The following is a 14,176-nucleotide window of genomic DNA, read 5'->3' as shown; positions in this document are numbered from 1 at the left end:
TATTTAAATTGCTAATATGATTCTCCAGGTGGGACCAATCGAATCACACATGTCTCGCCATCTCGAGGTCAGTTGATTAGCAACTTTAATTCCATCTGCAACCACAATTCCTACTTACATATGTAATCTCACACAGATTCACAAGTTCTAGGCTTTAGGACATGGACATCTTTGCAGAGGCCATTATTCTACCCTGTGAGTTAATAATTCTTGAAGCTAGATGATGGGCACCTAAGAGTTCATTATACTAGTCTATCAATTTTTATAGGTTTTAACTTTTCCAAACTAAAAAGGTGAAACATAAATAAATGTAGGACCTTATATCATCCAAGGAATTGTGTCCAGGAGAGAATTCCAAATTCAGTTACAACCTCATTAGTATTCAGGCTCTTAGGAAATTTCCATATTTATTTCCAGCGAGCTATCTGAAAAAAGATAAAATAATGCAACAATTTTAAAACTTAAAAGTATAAAAATATAGGCATACATTTTACTTCCAGCAAACAGCCCTTCCTCAGATTTAATCTCCCCCCATGCAGAAAAAAGGCTTAAAATAATTTTTAGAAATACTCATTACTCATTACAGATTCTTAGATTCTTCTAGCTTTGGAGAGCTCTTTTATATCATCTAGTCCAGGTACTCTCTGACACAGGACTTTCTGCCAAATGATTATCTACACGTTTATTGAACATCTCCAGGGGTGAGCGATGGGAGTCACACCCTCCAAAGTAGTTTATTTCATCTTCGGACAACTACAATTACTAAGATTTTGTGACACTGATACAGCTATGGAGAATAAGTATACTCCTACTTCTACATAACAGTCTAGAGGTATTGGAGAGTAGCTCAGATGTCACCCCAAGGCTAAATATCTTTTGTTCCTCTGGGCATCCGTGGCAATCCAAAATTGCTAACAAATAAAGACTGTGTCCCTATGGAATATTTTATTGGAAGTAAACTTGTCACTTTAAGTGAAAATTCCCTAACAACTCATTAATCTGATAAGTTGAATCATAATACATTGGGAAAACCTAAAGAAGGTTTTACCCATGGCTCTACTCCAAAAGCCAGCCTCACAGATTTTCTGGGATTCTTATCTTCCATAGATAGGCTATTTCAACTGGGTGGTAAGTAACCATTTTTGTCCTGGGATAGCCCTAGACATAACTGCCCTGCACACCTATGAGCTGTGAGCATAAATGACTGGATTAGGGAGGTCAGGAGAGCTCAGAGTGGTACAATTGAAGCTTCAACCTTCACTGAAGACCTTTCATTGTATAGGACAGTTGAATCTCTGCTCTGTAACTTGAGAGAAGCTGATCTCTTTCCACTTATTAGCAGATTTTAAAACCAATTTTACCTAAAAAATAAAATTTCACAGAAATTACAGGTTCCATTTTTCATTTTTCTAGTACCTAGTTTGACAAGATTTGCTGAGAAGCTTAAAGTAACACAATTAAACAAGAGGCGATGACCTTGTAAAATTTAAAGCTTTTAATTTTATTACCTCAGGAAAACCTTGGTTCTCATAATAGGTATAGGAGGACCAGAGCCATGCCACCAGATTTCACTGGACAAAAAGGATAGATTCTAGACAGAGTTAACATAGATATGAAATAGGTGGGGAAGAATTGTCCAGCTGACTTAGAGGGTTCATTTCTCACCACCTTACAACACAGTTAACTGCCTCAACTTTTTGTCAGGCAGGCCCTCAATTGTAGGGCTGATTGAAAATAGAAACCAGTAAAGGCTCTGGTTGAGATATTTTGCCCTCAAAGCTAATCAGTGACTTTTCTGAACTGAGATCTTTTCTCCTCGATGGCTCATTTTATACTGTTGTTGACTCTGGGCATAGTAGCTCCTGGTGGGAATCCATTGTTTATTCCATTTTCGGAAAGGATGACCTCTGTTCCCCCAAATCATAGACTTCCAAGACCACTTGACTGTTGACCTGAATCATACACAACCCACATGCCTGACTAATTGCTTAGTTACTCAGGACATCATGAGGAACTGGTGACCTTTAGATCTAGCCTACTGCACTACAAACTGCCACCACACTGTCATGTGTTCTCCCCTTTCATGGAGATAGCTACCAGGAGAGCTTTCAGATTATGTGCAGCTTTTATTAACTTTTGCCTCTGAGGACAGGACTCAGTTATAGGCCAAGAAACATAAGCTCCACACAGACTACTCTCATCCTATCTCTCTAATGTTTACACAAAAATAGAGTCAGATGACTGACGCTAGAATCAGCTTCTGTCAGGATGATCTTTTAACACAGCAGTTAAATTTTTCATAGTTTGCGTTCTGTCCCCTCTTCTTTTGAACTTGCTTCTAAACAGTCTTAGAAGCAGATCTGGATATACTCAATTAAAGCTCCTTTATAGTAGAGACTATTTGGCTGATGCAATTTGGGTCTTGCAAACTCAGAATAGCCTACACAGGAAATTCCTCCTGCTAACTAACCACTGTCAAAAGGAAGAGCTACATGTCAACATGTTAGTGAATTCGTTAAAAGAATGCATCTTTTACTTGGCTTAAAAATAACAAGTCAAGCAACAAGTTAACTTATTTATTTGGATTGGTACAAATATCATGAATAAGTCATCTTAGCAAATATTTGGGCAATAGAATTATTAAAGACAGACGTTCCTCGAGGGCTTTATGAAGACTGTGTTTTGATGGAGGAGGCATTTGGTTATACCTCCTTTAAAAATTATCTTCAAGTTGGGGCACGTGGGTGGCTCTGTCAGTTAAGCACTGACTTGATTTCAGCTCAGGTCATGATCTCAGAGTCGTGAGATCGAGCCCCACGTCAGGCTCCATGCTGAGCGTGGAGTCTGCTTGAGATTTTCTCTCTCCCTCTCCCTCTGCCCCTCCCTGCCCGCTGCTCAAAAAAAAATATTTCTCAAAAAAAATTATTTTCAAGTGAAAATATTACCAACTATATCTATCACCCATCTGTCCATCTGAATAAGTGACTTGAAAGTAATTATTTTGAAAGAGTCTGGCCTTTTCCAGTGGGTACAATTTCAGCTCACTCAGCATAGTTTGCCATTCTTTCCTCAACTGGTTCTTTAACTTCCACACAAAGATAACTTCATTGCATCTTTTCCCTCATCTTTTCTCATCTTTCACCCTCATTTTTACTCATTCTCTGTATACTGCTTAAAATTCCATATGTAAATATATTTAATAAATGAGTGGTTAGACAGAGGGATAGATGGACAAATTTGTCCTGCTTAAGAATGAACCTAAGCCCTTTTCTGTAGTGCATCTTAGTGTTTATTAACACACACTGCTAATGATCTTTCCAGCCTCATCTTTTGACATTTCTCACTGCCCACCTCTCACACACATACACCAATAAACTGAAGTGGTTACAACTCCAAAAACATACCAGTTCCTCCTTGGGACACGTTTCTTTACCATTTGGAACTTCATATTCTTATCAGAAAAATGGGAATAATGCCTATCTTAGAGAGCAGCTGTAAGAATTAAAAGCATTAATTTACGAAAAGCTCATAACATGGCGTCTGGCACATAGTGCACAGTAAAAGTTACTTACTATTGTGATTGCTGCAGTAGTGATGATCATGTCTTCCCCCAAATCCATGGCTTTACACATATCTTTTTTTTCTTCTGCCTAAAATACCGCCTTGTCCACCTGGCAAATTCATGTTTATTTTTCTCAATGAGGCCCTCCCTAACCCCTACAGGGAAAGTTAGGCTCTTCCTTGTCTGTACATTAAAACATTTTCATAGACCTTTATTATCATGTTTAAGGCATTGTACTCTAATGATGTCTGATGTCTTCATGTATTTCTTTGCCCCACTAGATTCTTAAGGTGGGGGACATGTTTTCCCTAAGGATGTCCCTGACACTTGGTATGGAATAGATCACCAATATATGGGAAAGAAGGAAGAAAGAGAGGGAGGGAGGAAGAAAGGGAGGAAGAGAGGAAGGAAGAGGGAGAAAGGAAGGGAGAGGAAAGGAAGGAGAGGAAGGAAGGAGCCAGCAAACGAATGAATCCAGTCCTCTGGCAGCCATCCTGTCCTCCATCATTCCTGGAAGATCCCCAACAGTGATGTATTGATCTCATTTACAAATTCTGTCAGTGCACTGATTAACAGTTCCCAAGTTTATCATTCAGGGCATAAATAACTCTGGTTCTGGAAGATATTAATTCATTTGCAGTGACTAATTTGCCTCCTATTTGATGACAATGCCAACTATTGACTAAGGCAAAATCCCTTAGCTTGCCAACCAAACAAAAAAAAAAAAAAAAAATCACTTATTCAGAAAATGGTTCATATAGGAAAGCAGCTGCTTTTGCAATTGACACAAGTGAACCAAAATTTGTTTCTCTAGAAAAAATTCATTCTGGTGATTCATTTAGCTTTGGTGGTGAGGTTTTGGTGAAGACAAGAGAAGTGGAAAATGAAGGAGTACCAAGAAGGTAAGCATATCAATTTTCTTCATCATTTGCTTTCTCTTTGATGATTTTCCCTATCTAGATTTCCTAAGTTATAGATGCAGAGTTCTTATTGGTCTAGCCTGTTATATTGGAGAAAGAAAGAAAGAAAATTCAGTAAAATTCCAGTAAACTGGAAACATTTTTCTCATAAAGAGGAACAGTTTTTCTCCCCTGATGTGACAAAGATCTTCTTTACTAACATCCTGTTTTGGAAGATACTGTTCATTGACAATAGAACTCATAAAGGTGAGGAAAAGTTTCCCATTTTACGAAACAATATTTCAAGCTCTGGAAGTGCTACAATTTATAAACTTCATCAGATAACCTGTTAGATGATCCCAATAGTAATAGGGTTGCCAAATTTTTTTATGGTAAAAAGATATGTGGTAACTAAAATGTAGATGAGGTTGCTATTCACACACACACACACACACACACACACACACACACACACACACACACTCCAGTTCTCTTACCACCAGTGGAGGGAATGACCAGATGTAGATCGAAAAGTCTTCTCTCTTCATTCAACCCAAGTTCTTTCCCATGCCAGTGTGTATGTGGGACCCAACCATAGCTGAGGAATTCCTCCTTCTGAAGCAGACTTAGCCCTTCTCTTAGGAGCTGGTTGTACTCTCTCCTTTCTACTCACTACATCACCTCTTCTCAAAATTACGAACCAAGAAACCATCTATGTTTAATCCTACTCCACTCTTACTCTGTTTACATCTTCAAATAAAAACGCTTTCTGTTTGTTTGACCTCTTTGCCAACTCTGGCTCTTTTACAATTATTCTTGTCACTTTTGACTCTCTGTCTCATATCCAACTGCCCCCCCTGCCATTCTTACTCCCCAAATCCTACTGCAGACATGCAGTTTCTACCCCTTTCAGCTTATCCTACACATCAATGTATGTTTCCTGAGTCACAATTCAGAAAAAGATTGAGTTTCTTAATCTCTTAAACCCTTTGCAGTCTGGCAATGGCAATCTATCTTTTCAGCCACATCACCCCCCCCATTTGGACATTTGATTACCACTCCCTCACCCAAACCTTCTCGAGATCAATAAATGATATGACCAGCCAGCCAGTTACTCAAGTAAAAACCCTAGGAATTATCTTTGAGTCCTCTCTTGCACCCCCCACATTCAATCCACCACCAAGCCCCTTGACACTACTTGCATAACATCTGCCCAGTCTGTCCATTTGAATTAACACCTATCTGAACCACCATTATCATTTCACTGGGCAACTAGAGTACTTCCTATTTGGTCTCTTCTTGCCTCTCTACAATCCAGTTTCCACACATCTGATGAGAGCTACGTTAAAACATAAATCAGATCACCTAACACCCTGTTTAAAACCGTCCAGTGACATTCCATTCTACCTAGAATAAAATCCATACTTCTGCCCCTATATCATCTGGCTCATGTGGACCTGTTTGACCCCAGCCTTTACCACCTTAGCATCTCCCACTATGCAGCAACCTCACTGGCCTTCCTTATATTCTTCTTACATACATTTTCACTGACAGTCTTCACTAGCTTTTTCCTTCTCCCAATAATGCTTTTCTCCCTAAACTTTGCATGGCCACTATCTTTGTCATCAAGCTCTCAGCTTAATATACCCAATATCAAGTAGCTGTTAGGACATTGTCACCACACCCTGCATAGCACTTATCTGATATTTCTTGTTGGTTTTTTGATTGTATGTTTATTTTCTGTCTTGTTCACTGCTGAATTCCCCCATCTCTACAACAGTGCTTCGCTCTCAATAAGTGTATGTAATGGATGGATGAACCTCACTTTCCCATCTCTCTGCCCTGTCTACAACACTGGACAATATTCCTGATGGGGAATGATAGCATCAATGACCAGAGGTAGATTGGGTTGGTATGGAGACAGGAAGGCTGATGAACAGGAAGAGAGAATTACTTGACTACAGGGGACCATCTTTGTTGAATGATAGTTAAGAGATGAGGTCACTTAAGATCTTCAACATCAAACTAAGAAAGTTTGGGTCAAATCTGATAAGTTATAGAGGTACCCTTCTTAAACCTAGGTAAACAGAGACTGTGAATTCCATGAAGTCAGTGATGCTTGCTTCAGTCACTACTATAAACCCAATGCCTAGAACACACTGGGTACTCAATAAATCGTTGAAAGTCTAAGTGAATGAATGGACATGGTATAATCTTTAGGAATCTTTGTTTGGAAATAGTTTATAAGTCCTGATAGAGATAAGAAAACTATAGAATAGAATTTCTTAAAATCTGGACAAGGGCTATGTAAGTGATTTATTAAAATGCAATTTCCTGTGCCTTTCCTAAGACCACCGAATATTGGGATCAAGAATCTGACTGTTATGAGTTTCCTTTGTTTCTTCTAAGCACACTACAGTTTGAACGTCTGTCCTAGAAGGGTTGAAATGATGACAGGCCCTAAAGTAGGATCTGTATTTGAGGGAATTCGCAAATGAGGACAAGTTGCCAGAATTTTGCCAAGTATAGGAAAGAGTCAGAATGACTCTTTCCAACCTAGCAGGCAGAGAAGGACACTGGCGTGATAGAATACAGGACACTCATGCACCAGTATGAAAAGGCCTCCTCTTTTAAAAATGTGGAAGGTAATAGCTTTTCACCTTTTGGGAAACGATGTAAAGGCATGTGGAAGGTGAAATGTGAAACTAAGCTAAGAAAATTATGTGTCCCCCAAACCATGAAAGGTACTACACTATAATAAATACCAAAGGTGTTTCCCCTGCATTTCACAGTGTGAGAGGGCTGAAGACAAATACATCCCATTTCTTCTTGTCAAAACGTATATTACAGGCATGCTACCCCTGTTTATTTCATAGTGAAAGCATTGCATATGTCTCAGTAAATAGCTCTTTGTGCAATAAATCCTTGAAATTGGCTTCCTCCCAGCCATGAACAGATATAACATTGGAGCAATGCTAGAAAGCAAGGAAGCAATGCCAGAGATCTAATTTGAGGAAAGATCTGAATGCAAATGTCTCCAGCAAATAGTAACATTTTAGGAAGTTGTTCAGTTTTCCATAGTTCAGATTTTATTCATTATTCTCAGGCTTTAGAATCTAGAATCCATACTTAGAATCAGATTTTTTTTTTTTTTTTTGATGTACAGATGGACTGAGGCCAGTGAATGCTACTCATGAGAAGAAATCTTAAAACATGGAACTACTTTGGGCACCTGATAGCCTCTGTATTTTTGTGTTATGGGAAACCTGACATTTAGAATACCCAGTGAGTTAAATACCCAAAAGTAAATCAGCCCTTCCCAGCATGATGGCTAAATGTTTAATATAAGCATGTAGACTAGTCATCATAAAACCCCAAGTTCCTCTTGTCAGTTTCCAGTTAATCACTATCACATGAGAGAAGTGAAGTTAAGGAAGGTCGGCTGACAGAAGTGAGTATTGGAACAGGCCGACGACTATACCCATGAGACTGCTTTCTTCACTGTAACCGTCTTGGAAGCTCTGATTTTTTTATTTGAGTTTGTTGCAAAAGTAAAGATAATATATTGGGAGATTCTATGTGAATTGTTCTAAAGATAAGACCTTTCTGTTTTTTCTCTAAGCTGAATAAGACGTAAGGTTGATGCCAATTTAAAAAAAAAAAAGGCAGAAAAAAATAAAACTACTGGTTGAAAATTTATGCCATAAAATTTGAGTCACACATCAGTGATGTGGGGATACAATAATTAATCACTTCACTGTCAAGGGACCTATGACTGTCTTGCCAAAGAAAAGGCCAAAAGCTAATTAATGCAGTATACTTGACAGTAACAATTTCCTCACTACCACCCCCCCCAAAAAAAGTCTGATGAAATCAACACATCACTGAAGAGAACATATTTCAACATAAAAAAGGATCATAATTTGCTTCATAAAGTTCTTTGCTTCATAGATGACCATTCCTGGGGCATCTTCATACAGGAATTCTAGGTCAAGAAACAAATCTGATGAGAGAAATACTTTAAACTTTTTAAAACATGCTAACAATTCCTCTTGGACAATCTCAGTTCAAATACTGAAAGAAAGATCTTGAAGCTATATATGCATTCAGTCAATAAATACTTATGTACAACTTCATATCTGCATGATATGTTTCAGTGCCAACCATCAGAACCATGCTCAGCTTGATCCAGCAACGAGAAGGAAGCTAAGAGACCCCTCCCTGCCATGAAGATCCTCAGATTGTCTGAAGCCTCAGAGCATAAAGCCAGTGGGTTCTTTTGCTTGGTCCCCTCACTATCCAGGCCGTCCAGATAGGGCATGCCCAACGCAGAAGCAGAGGAAAAGGAAAGAAGTGATCTTTATCCAAGGCTCAGAGCTTTGGACATAAATGTTAAGTCAAATGTTTCAAAAGAGAAAGAGCCCTTCTGTGTCCTTGGCTTATTGTGAAACAGCGAACTTTAAAAATATGAAGACCCTCTTTCTTCATCTTAATATTGTGATACTTCTATCATTTTTATCACTTCCCCCAACATGGATAAAGATCTAGTCATACACTAGATGGAAAAAGTGTTTTCTTTCTGCAAAGAGATATGTTTTTGTGGTTTTCTATGTCAAGGACAACTGAGCTCAGAAGGCATAAATTAGTTTTATTTAGAGTCTGAATTTATACAAGACAAAAGACATTTTATTTTCACTCAAGTTTGGTCTTAAAACCATGTCGCTTTGTTCTGAAGGTGTATTTTTATTTTTGTAGATATTAGATTTATAGACCTTTCGTGAAGGATAGATAGTATCGTTAAGTATAGGTGTATTTTAATCAATTAGCAAAGTGCTAATAATCAATTGCATTTAGTGAATGAATGTTTAAAAAAAGAATTTCGGGCGCCTGGGTGGCTCAGTTGGTTAAGCGACTGCCTTCGGCTCAGGTCATGATCCTGGAGTCCCGGGATCGAGTCCCGCATCCGGCTCCCTGCTCAGCGGGGAGTCTGCTTCTCCCTCTGACCCTCCCCCCTCTCATGTGCTCTCTCTCTCTCTCTCTCATTCTTGCTCTCTCAAATAAATAAATAAAATCTTTTAAAAAAATAAAAAATAAAAAAATAAAAAAGAACTTCAAAATTCACGTTTTCAAACATACTGTGTACTCTTTTATTATTCATTGGGTGATACCATTGTAATTACCTGGAAACAAATAGCCCCTGACTAATGTTTCCCCGGGTCTGGTCCTCCTTTCAACAAAAACTAATTAAATGTGTTAAGAAAACAAAAATTAAAAATAAATTTCATCCTTTGTAGTCAAGAAGGACAAAATACTTTTTTTTCAGATTAGACTGCTTTTCATCAGGCATAAAAAACCATATCACCAGAAGCATAAACATAAGAGAAGTAAGTCACTTTCAATAACTTAGCTTAAAAACGATTAACTCTGGGTCATTTCTCAAAGTCCATCTTCTCTGTCAGGAAAACAGAGTAATTTAGAGATACAGAATACCTTTTCCTAAATATTTCCAATCCAGGCCTCCAACTGGATGATAAGTAGGTAAAGAAAGAATTATGTAACAATGGCTCAGGTGCTCCCAAGCTGTGAACACCCATCTTGCAAACGTCAAAAACTCATGAGTAAAGGGATGCACACTTTCGTCACACTGCCTCTTCAAAGCTAAACTGTGTCAGTTATGGAAGCTTTCTAGCTCTACCTCTCTTTTCTATCGCTCCCATTCTTAGTCTTTTTTTTTTTTAAGATTTTATTTTTAACTAATCTCTGCACCCCAGGTGGGATTTGAACTTCCAACCCCGAGATCAGGAGTCACATGCTCTACGGACTGAGCCAGCCAGGCACCGCACCTCCCATTCTTACTCTTCAGGAAGATTGTGCACAAACCACACAGAGCAGGTTAGCAGGCTTCTCTGAGATTGGGAGGGACTCAGATCCCTTCCATTTTTTGAGGCTCCCAGTACACTAAAAATTAAAGATATGTTAAAATGAGGTTTACAAAATTTGTGGCATGTTTTAAAAGTTCAGTCTTGACAATGAATCTCAGTGATAGTGTGGATAGCCTCATTAGGAGACAACATCAGGAGTCTAAATCTGAGGCCCTACATGAAGATGAGAACAGACCAAACGGCTCCCCTGCTCCCTCTATAATTAGCCTGCTATTTACTCCCTGCTTTCATTCTCTCGCGGTTTTCTAACAGGTTTCTCTGCCACCAGTATTTCACACCTCCAATCCATCCTCCATCATGCTGCCAGAGTGATCTTTTGAAAATGCCTGTTTGATCATGTTATTTCCCTGTTTAAAACCCTCACATTTCCAGTCATCTGCAGGATGAGTCAGGCCGCTTCACAAGGGGACCGCGGAAGCCTTTCCTCGTTCCAGCCGGCCCAGCTCACCACCCCATTCCCACCTCCCAGGGCATTCCTTCTCTCCAGCTTAGCATCCCTACTCTGCACGCATTGATCTGCTCACACTGTTCTCAGAGGCTGGATTGTTGTCTTTCTGCAGTTGCCTGAGAAGCACCTGTTCTTTCTTCAGGATTCACCCCAGCCTTCGTGACCCCCTCAGGAGGCTCTGGCCACTGTCCTCTTTCTGGCCCCATTGTACCCAGTTACTTTCATCATGGTCTTTATCACAACGGCCACACTTACTCGCTTATGAGTTTGATTCCCCTTACTATGCTTAAAGTTTCACCATTCCATTTTTGAATCTTAAAAAGTACCTTAATCTCGGCTGATAAGAGTTAAAATAATGTTACTGAAAGACTTTTATCACGGATAAGTAGAACGGTGTTTTGCAGGGGAAATCTATGTAATTTTTAAAAAGCCATCAGCTTCTAAATTCCCTGAGCTTCTAAGCCTCTCCATGACAATCTCCATACATCTCTTCATTTTCTCATATTTAAATCTGCTTCTCTTCAAGCATTGAGGGACAAAAAAAATTTTAAGTTTTTATGCAATTTTATTATTTCTCTCTTTGGTTTTATTGCTGCAGTATTTTTTTTTTCCTGCTACTTGTTCATCTCAAATGTATAACGTTTCTGCTACGTGGTAGATTAAGTGACATTCACAAGCCTGGCCTGGTCACCCCCATACCATCCATGAATGATAGCTTGTCCTGCGGGGAAATGTATTTTAAGTTGCAAACATTCTGCCTCAAAATTCTTTTGGAATTTAGCACCTTTGTAGGTTGTGGATTCTCTACCAAGTTTACAAAACCTGATACATACTAGTTGAAGGTATTCATTCAGCAAATATTTATTGATTAACATTTATCAGGATGAATGTCAGGCTCTAAGGAGAGGGAGTGAGATAAATTAGGGCCCTGCCTTCAAGAGGTTTACAATCTACCCGTAGATTTTGCCAAAAATCGGTATATTTCTCTTTCTGCCTCTCTAGTATTTATTGCTGCTCCTAAAAACAGATAAATTCTATTTATGATCTTAGCCACATGGAAAACAGCTATTATGAGAAGAGTAAATTAACGTTTATCCTTCTGAGAAGCACTTCATAGATATTAGAAATATTTTGTCATGTTTATTTCCTTAAATACTCATTTAAGATCATAATCGTGGAAGAATATTTTCCTTTTTAATGAACTTCCCTCCATCTCAAAGAGACTTGTGATATTTTGTTATTTCATAATATCTACACCGATCCTTGAACATCCTTTTGGAAGGATTCTTCAAACTGTACATTCATTTTTGTATCCCTCTTTTTCTCCAGTCTAGATGAAAGATCCATCCGATATTTGAGGCCCTCATTTATTGTCTTCTACGAAGAGAAAAAGGATAATGGGTCTAGAGATGTAAGGTCTTTAACAATGTACAACCCTAAGCATTTAATATGTGAATTAGTGGACTTTAAATGGTTATCCTTTAAGCAGATCAGAATTATTCTTGGCAACTAATGGATGTATCCGTACAGTGGAATTTGCCCATTAATGATAGAAAGGTTTCTAAAGATCTTTTAACATGAGATAAATAAAGCAGTAGATCAACAGAAGATAGGTACATTTCATAATAATCACTCTGAAAGAGCTATTTCAAGTAATAATTACCCACTCAGAAATGATGGGGGAATTTCTAATGGCTATAACTGTAAGATTCACTTACCATGTGGCAAGACAAACCTGCTATTTCCCCAAGCTTAGAAAGGAAACATTCATTAATGGGAAAATAATGTCTTAATTCACTCTGTTAACATTTTTAAATTAAATTAATAAAATACAGTGTTTTCATCTCTGCAGTTTTACTCACTTTCCTAAGGATAATATTTTTTAAAATCTATCCTGTGCATAAAAAGCTGACAAAACAGTGTATTCCTTTTCTGTTCCTAGGCAAGCCTTCCTTCTATACCTTCCCTTTCCTGATATAAAGTTATTCTCATTAACCATTTCAACTTTTGGTAGTCTTTTCTCCTAAATCTCCAGTTTAAATCAGTTGATATGTTATGGCTTATCTAGTTGTACAAACCTCTTTCTATGAACTTGGCTGCACGACTCAGAAAAAGCAATATGGTTTCCCAGTGCCAGGTTGAGAAGAACAAAGAGGCCAGTCCCTACTCCTTAGAGTTGAGTAAAGGGAAGGAAGGACAGCACTGTCTTTCCTGGAACTTTCTTCATTCGTAGGCTTACTTATTCACCTGGTACTGGTGTTAGGAGATGTGCCAGAAGGAACTATCAGTGGAAAAGTAACTGGGGTGGAAGCCAGAAGTCAAAATAAAGTCAAAACAAACATTCCCATATGTATAAAATTAGGGATTCACAAAAGTCTCCAAATCTATTGTAAATACCAGGGGTCAACCGCACTGTTTACGATGCTTAAATATGACATAATTTTTGTTACTCCATGTGAATATTTTTTTATTTTTTTTAAGATTTTATTTATTTATTCATGAGAGACAGAGAGAGAGAGAGAGAGAGGCAGAGGGAGAAACAGGCTCCCAAGGAGCAGGGAGCCCAATGCAGGACTCGATCCCAGGACCCTGGGATCATGACCTGAGCCGAAGGCAGATGCTCAACCATCTGAGCCACCCAGGTGCCCCTTATTATTTTTTATTTGGGTAAAATACAACATCTGCCATGTTATCCATGTTTAAGTGTAGAGTTGAATGGCTTTAAGTGCATTCAGACTGTTGAGGAACAACCACCACTATCCACCTCCAGAACGTTTTTATCATCCCAAACAAAAACTCCAATTCCATTAAACAATAATTCCCCATTCTTCCCTCCCTCCAACCCCAGTAACCACTATTCTACTTTACATCTCTATAAATTTGACTACTCTAGGTACCACATATACGTGAAATCATATAATATTTGTCCTTTGCGTGTGGCTCATTTAACTTAGCATAAGATCTTCAAGGTTTATATATATTGTACCATATGTAAGAATTTCACTCCTTTTAAGACTAAATATTCCTTGTATCTATATATCACTGTTGTATATATTCTGTTTATCCAATTATGTGTTGATGAACATCTGAACTGTTTCCACCTTTCGGCTATTGTGAATAAAGCTGCTATATACATGGGTGTACAAATATCTGTTTGAGTCCCTGCTTTCCATTATTTAGGGTATATACCCTGAAGTGGAATTGTTGGATCAGTGGTACTTGTGAGTTTAATTTTTTGAGAACCTGTCATACAAATTTTGAGGAACTGCCACGCAAATATTTTTAACAGAACTAATATAGTTAGTTTAATGGTTTCAAAGCTTAA

At 38.3% G+C, this 14,176-nt stretch overlaps 1 long non-coding RNA gene across 2 annotated transcripts in view; it reads left to right on the top strand.

The window, feature by feature from the left end:
• The window catches only part of LOC113910167, a 29,957-nt gene extending 20,539 nt beyond the window's left edge, over nucleotides 1-9,418 (top strand). For both annotated transcript variants that reach the window (XR_003515942.1, XR_003515941.1), the window contains 2 exons: nucleotides 4,405-4,464; nucleotides 8,619-9,418. This is a non-coding gene — a long non-coding RNA (uncharacterized LOC113910167). The remainder of the gene's footprint in view (nucleotides 1-4,404; nucleotides 4,465-8,618) is intronic.
• Nucleotides 9,419-14,176: the final 4,758 nt, after the last annotated feature.

The sequence above is a fragment of the Zalophus californianus genome, chromosome 6, assembly GCF_009762305.2.
Source record: "Zalophus californianus isolate mZalCal1 chromosome 6, mZalCal1.pri.v2, whole genome shotgun sequence".
Lineage (NCBI taxonomy): Eukaryota > Metazoa > Chordata > Mammalia > Carnivora > Otariidae > Zalophus > Zalophus californianus.
The sequence above is the reverse complement of the archived record's forward strand: the minus strand, read 5'-3'. Positions and strand labels throughout refer to the sequence as shown.